Source organism: Paramormyrops kingsleyae, chromosome 5 (assembly GCF_048594095.1).
Source record: "Paramormyrops kingsleyae isolate MSU_618 chromosome 5, PKINGS_0.4, whole genome shotgun sequence".
Taxonomy (NCBI): Eukaryota; Metazoa; Chordata; class Actinopteri; order Osteoglossiformes; family Mormyridae; genus Paramormyrops; species Paramormyrops kingsleyae.
The window spans coordinates 33695988-33704577 of NC_132801.1; the positions used below are offsets into that span (position 1 = coordinate 33695988).

Here is an 8590-nt window from a genome sequence, read left to right on the forward strand (position 1 = left end):
CTGATGGGGCCCACAAGCTGTTTACAACTGGCCACAAGGGGGCAGTATAGTCTGTCAGGTGGTGTGCTGTCTGACTGCGAACAGGCTGTATAGTGTCAGTACAGAAAGACACAGCAGCTTCATTTTTTGAAGATAGGGTATTATGTTTGGCGGTTCGCCAGTTGGGTTAACTGATGATTATGGTTTAGTGAAGTGGAGAGGACATGCATGTCAAGGTGGGGGTTAGACACAGGGAGGGAGGGGCCATATGCCCATTCCGGTGTCACTCGGGTACATAAGACACCTGCCATACAATGATGTGACTCCTCTCAGCCTTTGACAGTGCCGGCTTGATCTGTGGGGCCTCTTCAGGGCCTTCTTCAGTGTCATCGTCTTCTCCATCCCCTACGGCATTTTTGGCATTTTTGTTTACCATTTTTACTTTGTACAATTGTATAATCATGTACATCTACAATGCAATTACAATATAAAACAAATCAAATTAATCGAATACCTATTTGGTTGTTGGTGTTTTATGCTGACCTATACGGAAATCAATGTAGCCTTCTCCACCACTCAGCACCAATGCATTGTGAATAGCCTTATCATCAGCCTCTGGGGGTGCTGATGAGTTAGGGTCCTCTGTGGGGCTGTCCAGTACACTGCCATTCAGGGTGGCCAACACATTGCCTGAAAAGGGAAATGTCTGTCAGTATACCGTAATGTGGCAATGCTTCCTGATATTTTGAAGCTGCCTGCATTTTTTTTGCACAAATCAATCAGTGATGACTCTTGTAAGGAATCTTGCTGCCATTCATTGGCCAAAACACAAATACACAAAAAGTGGCCCTGTCCCTTTTTATAAGTGTACTTATTTTATTTCAGTCGCCTACTGAATGTACTGATATGTCACACAAAATTTTGATTAGTCCCAAAAGAAGCATATTCCAGAATTCAGGAAGTTGAGCCAAAAAGTCAATGGGATTCTTATAAGCAGTCACTACATATGCAGCTGTAATTATTGAATTAAAAATATCAAGAAAAAAATATATTTCTCAAGAATCCTTTGGAGCTACTAAACAAGCTGAACGACCTTTATTGTGTTATTAGTGCTGTCTCTAGAAAAGATTTATGAGGAAACATTTTTTCATTTAAGGTGACCTGCCTACTAAATCAAGAGTGAATGTATCTATAAATGTAAACCTGCCCTCCATTTCCTGCACTGTACATATGTGTAAACACCAATGACAGGAATAACTGGCAAAAAAATTCTTCAGTTAACATGTTGAAATAGGCAAGGTAACTTTTCATTAAAGTGAACTAAAACTTTGTTCAAAACAGAGCACAAAAACAGAGAGGAAGTCTCAGGTTCGGACTGACAGCGCTTGACTAACCTGGAACAGAGACGAAGAACTTGACAGCATCACGGTGTCCATGGAAACAGAGCTGTGCTTGAGCCATGGAGCAGTAGGGGATGAAGCTGCCGCTGGTCTTCTCTGAGCTGCTGTCGGCGTACACGTGGATCACGCCACCGGACGAGGTCGGGGACACCTTGTTAGCTGATCATGCGGAACAGAATGACAGAGAATAAGAGACTCACTGGGCCACGTGATCCATTTTGGAGGCAAGAGACTAGAACTGGGGCAAAAAAGAGGCTGAGGAGACCCATTTGATAGTATAGAACAAAAAGAAACAATGACTTTGCCTGTGACACTCCTGAACCATGGGGATGACATGGTGGCATCAAAAACAAGGGATCTAAAAATCTCCAGTCAGAAAAGTAAGACAAACAAATACACAGATAAACAGGTGGAGATCTACTTAGAGATATGTCCAATATGGATTAGCAAGAGGAGGTATATCGTAGGGGTGGGGGGCAACTTACCCCTTAATCCCAGCAGCTGTCCCCGGTGAAGGACTACAGCTACAGGACAACATGGGCAAGAAAGAGAGAGACGGGGAAATAGGGTAACAAAGATGGTGTAAGATCACTGCAGATAAGGGCTGTGAGCAAAGGAGAAAAACAGCTACAAGGACACAGGACTACAAGTGAAACGAAGGGGGGTATTTACAACAATGGATCAGAGAGGATGGGGAGATGTGATACATGAGCAGTCAGGAAAGAGGCCTGTGCAGGAAAATGGTACCGAAACCGGAATTAGGGGAACCAACAAAAGATTACTAGGGAAAGTTTAGATGAACAAGCAAGAAACCAAGCAAGCAAGGAAATAATAGACATAATGGATCCTTCTTCTCTTGGGTGATGTTGGGTAGTTTGGTGTCAAATTTGGAAGTTTAGTGTCAAATTACAATTTAAGCCACGATTTAATCATTTTTGACTAATGATATTTCACTGGAGGTCTCATGTATTGCTTAAATGGGTTACATTTGTGCTATGGAGATCCAGGGCCAGTCCCACACTTACTCTCTGTGAGTGGAATAGAGATGACCACTCCGTTCCCAGTTCCCACCCACAGATGGTTCCCCACAATCAGGAGCGCTGTGATTCACACAAAGGAGAAGCCCAGCTTGTCTGTACCTGCCTGGTTAAGAAAAAACAATAATACAAGAAGCTCCCACACAATATGCTGCTGATTGCACAACTGTCAGATCACATACTGTGTCACATGTCGTGTCACATGTCAGGTCCCTTCGGGTCACATGTCAGGAGCGCTGCTCTAGCAGGCATGGAGGCTGGCAGCATTCACCAAGCATCTTGCTGACGTAAGGTTCGATGTCCACGTCCTGCAGGTGCTGGTGGGTATGGGCATGGTAGAGCCGTAGCGTGGAGTCTAGCCGGATGGACACCCATACACCGTCCCCGATCCAAGCCAGCTGGCGAACCTGACTCTCCTTGCGTGGGTGACTCTCCACTAGCGGGCGACAGTACACAGGAACCGGCACATTCTTCACACGGTTGTCCTCCTTCTCATTGGGACTCAACTGTTGGTAGAGAAACTACTGTTGGTCATACAGAGAGATAAACTGGATGGAGTATTACTGCATTTATCCAGGAAATACTAATTTCAGGCGGGATGCTAATACAGGACACTGATGGTGATACATGGCACACTAAAACAGACAGGGACCCAGCAGCACATGAAGGGGGTGAGACTGACTGGTATGCATGAACAGTTTGGAGATAAGGCAGCAGGTGCACCTCACAGAGCTCTGAGACGCCCTACAGAGAGGGGTTTCTCATGAGGCAGCCCGAGGGGAGCTGGGCCCTCTCTTTGCCATTAAGCAAACTCTCCTATGCCCTGAAACATTTTGAATAGTTCAGCAAACTCATTAAAAAACAGATTCATATAGGAAAACCTCACCAAAAGCACAGTCCAAAAGTGAACAATTATTTAGATCATAGCATTTTGGTTCCCAAAGTGAGATTATAATGTAGCTGAATGCTCATCGTGGGTACGGAGCTGTAAAAACCTCAGGTAAATGGCAGGAAGTTGAGAGACCGTCCTTCAGTGGTTGGCTGGTCACTGGAAAGGCTGCATTATGAATAAACCATGAAAGGGCAAGCTTGCACTGCGGCTGTGCAGTAATGGTCTTCTTCCCAAACACCAGCCAGCATCGTACCACTCACACTGAATCTTTAGGATGAGAGTCCAGCAATTGATCTTGAAATATCTGCATCGATACTTTTGAGGACTGTCTGGTGTTTGAGCTGGTCTAGTTGGTGTTCTGCAGAGCAGAAGGTCATCAGCATTTGGGTGTAACATTTCCTGGACACCACAAGTGTGCCCGTAAATGTATATAAAGCTGCTAGATCATTCGTCCAATCCAGACACGGCTGGTGGTGCACAAATCTGCTGAAGTAAGGCCAAATTTACAAGGAGAAAGGAGAACTGCAGATACTGAGAACAGGAAGCGTGTAGAGAACACAGGGCATTAATAGAATAGTCAGACTCCTTTCATACCTATAGGGGAAATTGTCTTTTCACTGACCACATTCTGTTCTCCATGAGACACACAGACACATATAGAGATCAGAGCAAGCTTGTGTCATGCCCTGCTAGTGTCAATCCTCCTGTGTGCCACGCCCCCCTTGCTACCTCGTGTGGAATCCCCATGTTATCAGCTGTTTCGAGTTGTGTTAATTATGCTGGTGAATTTAGGTCCATGTCTGTGTGTTTTGCGGGAGTCCAGTCATTAACATTGTAACGTTGTGCAGTGTTTGTTTGTTCCTGCCGTTCTTTACCTTGATTAAACCCCGAGTTCACCTGATTCCTTGAGTCCTGCTCCTGTTTCCCCAGTCCATGTCCTGCTTGGGGGTCATAGCGCATGGTCAGCTAGCATACAGTACCCCCAGAGCTGGGGGCCAAGGGCCTCGCTCAGGGACCTGATGGTGGCATCAATCTGCCATTCCTCACACACAGTGACCCCAGTCCTAACCCCAGTCCCCACCCAGCAGGCTATGGTTATGGATTGGCTCAGGGGGGTACCTCTTTGAATTGGGGCTGCACACTCCAGCCACAGGCCATCCTGAGCCCATCCTTGCTGCGCATTTGCTCCCAGATCCGGCTCCCGGTCTCTCTGGGATACTACAGGCTGGACAGTGACAGGCAGGAACTGCTACTAGGACTGTCAGACGCAGGAAGTCGAGAGTGAACCAGCAGAATGATCCTCATGTGGGCTTATCACAGGCTGGAGGAAGGGTCCACCCACTGCTGGTACTTTAAATCTGTTCTCTGGATCTGTACCTTTTTGCTTTTTAGCAGATACGTTTATCCAATGCAACATACGCTGCTAAGTCAGCATTGAAAGCAGGGTCAGCCAGTCCCTGGAGCAACACTAAGTATCCCAATAAGTACGACACTGCATAAATACACCCCCAGGCATCAACTCCATAATGAATACATGGAACAGGCAACGGATGGCAACAGTACACAATGAGACTTCAATGACAGATCTAGGGAGACAGACTAAACGTGGACTTAAATACACAAGACAAGTCGAAATAACAGGAAACAGCTGGTCACAATGGCACGGGGTTTCACATGAGGTAAATGAGGGGGCGTGGCACACAGGAGGATCGGACAAGCCGGGCGTGACAGAACCCCCCCCCCCCCAAAGGCGCGCACTCCGGACCCGTGCCATCTCCAGCCGGGTGAAACGCCTCCGCTGGGCCATGGGCACATCGTCCTGGAGCGGAGAGAAGTACTGCCGGGGAACAGGGGGCCACACGTCACTCAGCTGTGCGATATGCTGGATGGGGTATTGGCTGCTGGTAATGCAGGAAATGAAAACGGCAGCAATAATATGGAGTCAGATGGCAATATGTCACTGATGGTACAGAACGGCCAGAACGTACATCCTCGCCTCTGTCGTCTTTTGAGTCGGCTCCCAGTGCCTCAGCTTTTAACCTGTGGGAGAACATTACTCTGGTCAGCCATTGCAGATGTTTGTCTCTCAGACAAGGCTATTTGCTCCTCCTCAGTTCCTCCTCCAGCTCATTCACCCTAGCATCCATCTTGAGCTTAGACTGCTTGACAGCCTCCAGTTCCTCCCTTTGGACGTCATATTCACTGGAGAGCTCGTCTACCTTGGCAATCAGGTCATTCTTGAGGATGTTTAAGGCATTCCTGTGAAAGTAAAACAAGTTCTGCATGTAAACAAGAAGGACAAGTTGAAGTGGAAACTTCCAAAGCTCACTCAGTCTGTTTTGCCATTTTTGAGATAAGACCACCAATGACCTAAAGTCTGGCTTCTTCATCATATGTTACAGTACTGGGAACCAAAACTCAGTTCTCCTTAAAGTTCCATTAATAAAGTTCACAGAAATTCTCTCAAAACTGTTTCCTGTGGACTGAATAAGTTTTGGACATGTGCTATTCAATTGCCTTTGTAAAGGTCTTGCCATATATGACCTTAAGGATGGACAAACAGCCCCCCTCCCCTGTAGTATACCCCCGTTTACTTGGTCTCCAGGAGTAGTCTGTTCTTCACTTCCTTTCCCATCCCTATAAGATCAGGAACCAGAATTATCACAGATTCACAAATGATAATAAATAAAAAGCATGATGAAAAACATGTTTTATTCCTCATTTGAACACCAGGAGCAAAACTGGCAAGGAAAATATTACTCAGACAAGCATGAAAGATGAATGTCCCCCAGTTGGTATAGACAGTGAAGGGAATGTTAGCTGTACTAGATTTTCTTGCAGATCAGAAATACATTGATGATTTTTGCTGGAACATCTTATTACTATTTCATTTTGGAGTATAAAGAGTGCCAGTTCCAGCAGGCCAAAGCATGCTCCTTCAGAACTACTAAGGGGATACTTGAGTCTTTGGTATTTACAGTATTTACTTGCTTTCACCTCCTTTTTTGTAACCTGACCTTCCACCACCTAGGATGATGAGTCTGAATCGGGCCAGTCCTCTGTGCCTGCCACTCCCAGCAGCCTCGGCACCAAGTCGAACACGCCCACCTCCTCTGTACCCTCGGCCACGGTGACGCCGCTCAACGAGTGCTTCCCGCCCCTGCCGGGCTTCGACGTGTCAGGCTTCGTGCATGGCAACAGCAGGACGAGGAGCACCAAGCGCCTAAGCAGGAACATGGAGGTGCAGGTCACTCAGGAAACCTGTAACGTCAGCATCGGTGAGCATCTGAGTCCCGGAAGCTCTTATGAGGAATCGTGCTCAGTTCACATGCCAACAGTATGTTTGTAGGGATCTGATGTTAAATATCAAGCATTACATTAATAGGAATGATCAGGAATGATAAGATAGTGGCATGGGGGATGTATCTGACTCCCATGTCCTATGTTTACAGGTATGGGCAGCAGTGATGAATGGTCTGAAATCCAGGAGATCTCGACTCCTGAGCTGGAAGCAGGGGGGCGGGGCAAAGAGCAAGCAGTGAGGGCGGCGCCAACGAGAGCAGCAAGCTGATTGGATGATGAACACTGGAAGGATGAATAAGGCCCTGGTGCCTTACCGAAGTAATCATCACGCGCTGAATATGTAATCCAGCAGCGGAGCAGAGATGTGGAAAGATTAAAGAGGAAGGCAGGGGCAGGGAGAGGCGTGATAAAAAGAGAACAATACCGATAAATATTTATTCGTAAGTGAAATGGAGACAGTTATGATTAGGTCTCTTAAATAGTGACATCTATGTGGATATCTACAACCGCACAATGAGAATGAGGGTGAAATTTGAGCTACTGAGTAGACATAAGGATCTTGCACATTTTTCTGTTGGGATGTTGGATTACATCTCTAGGTGTGTGGAGTTTAAGTCAAGGGAGGTGATGTTACGATTATGCAATTCCTTGGTAAGACCCCACCTAGAATATTGTGTGCAGGTTTGGTCACCATACCTTAAGAAGGACATTGCTGTCTTAGAAAAGGTGCAACGCAGGGCTACGAGAATGATTCCTGGTTTTAGAGGAATGTCTTATGAGGAGAGGTTAGCTGAGCTGAATCTGTTTAGCCTCAAGCAAAGGAGACTAAGGGGGGACATGATCCAGGTATATAAGATTCTAACATCCTGTCCTCCTCCCTGTCTCAGCCCCATTGGGCGCTTTTCCACCGCACAAAGTACGGTACTTTCGCTTTTCCATTGACTTCTGGTCGAGTACCAGTAACCAAAGTTCCAGTACCGAAAGTGCCAAACGAAATAAAAAGCAGTAGAAACAAAAATATAAAAAAAGGAAAATGGAAGGATGGACAAACGAGGAAACACAGGCCAATCGGCATATGGTCGGATGAACAGATCCAGCGGGATTTTGATGACGCGACTCGGAATAAAAAAGTATTAGCCGTAATAGCAAGCCGCTTGGAAGAAATAGGGCACACGCGAAACACCGAACAATGCCACTTAAAAATAAAAAAAACTTAAGCAGGACTACAGGAAAGTGAAGGATCATAATAACATGTTTGAATTCAACTGCTGAAAACAACTACTCAAAGTAGCCGGCCCAGCAGGTCACAACCTGAACCAGCAGGTCATCCATAAGGACCGTTCCATCACCCGCCCTGACTGGAAGTCTCTGAGGAACAGATTCAAATGTGTGTAATGCTTCGATTCCTCTGTAAGCAGGATGTGGGTCACTAGACTACAGATGATGTGTCACCTGCTCACTGATCTGCCCTCAGAGCCCTCATAGCTGTCCTCCTCAGTTCCCGGTACAGACTGGAGTTGCCACCAAGTTGTGCACTGTGTCATCAGAAAAGGCTTGATCTTGGAGTCTGACCAAGTTTGGCCTCATTCTCCTAGTAGGTGGTAGCCTACAGGGTCTAAGCTGAATCTCCAGAGTAGTAACAACAAGGCTCTGGTCAGAATTCACAAACTGGGCACTTCTGTAGACCCTGCAGTTCTGCAGGAGCCTCCAGCGTCTGCCCACGAGGACGTGATCGATCTTCTTTGCTGTACCACCAGCATTGGAGTACAAAGTCCAACGATGTGGCTCAGGGCGTTAGAACCAGGGTCCAGTGATCCGCAGCTCCAAAGTGAAGGAACATGGAGCCACTCTCACTCTCTCCAGACCCATGGGGACCGACACAATCCTCATAGCCAGCCCTGTTAGTGCCTGTGGTCGCATTGAAGTCACCCATGACTAGAGAAGTGTCACCTTGTGGGCACCTATATACGCTTGTTGAA

At 46.7% G+C, this 8590-nt stretch overlaps 1 pseudogene; it reads right to left on the bottom strand.

The window, feature by feature from the left end:
* Positions 1-223: 223 nt before the first annotated feature.
* Positions 224-4268, bottom strand: LOC111847735 (C-Jun-amino-terminal kinase-interacting protein 3-like; annotated as a pseudogene).
* Positions 4269-8590: the final 4322 nt, after the last annotated feature.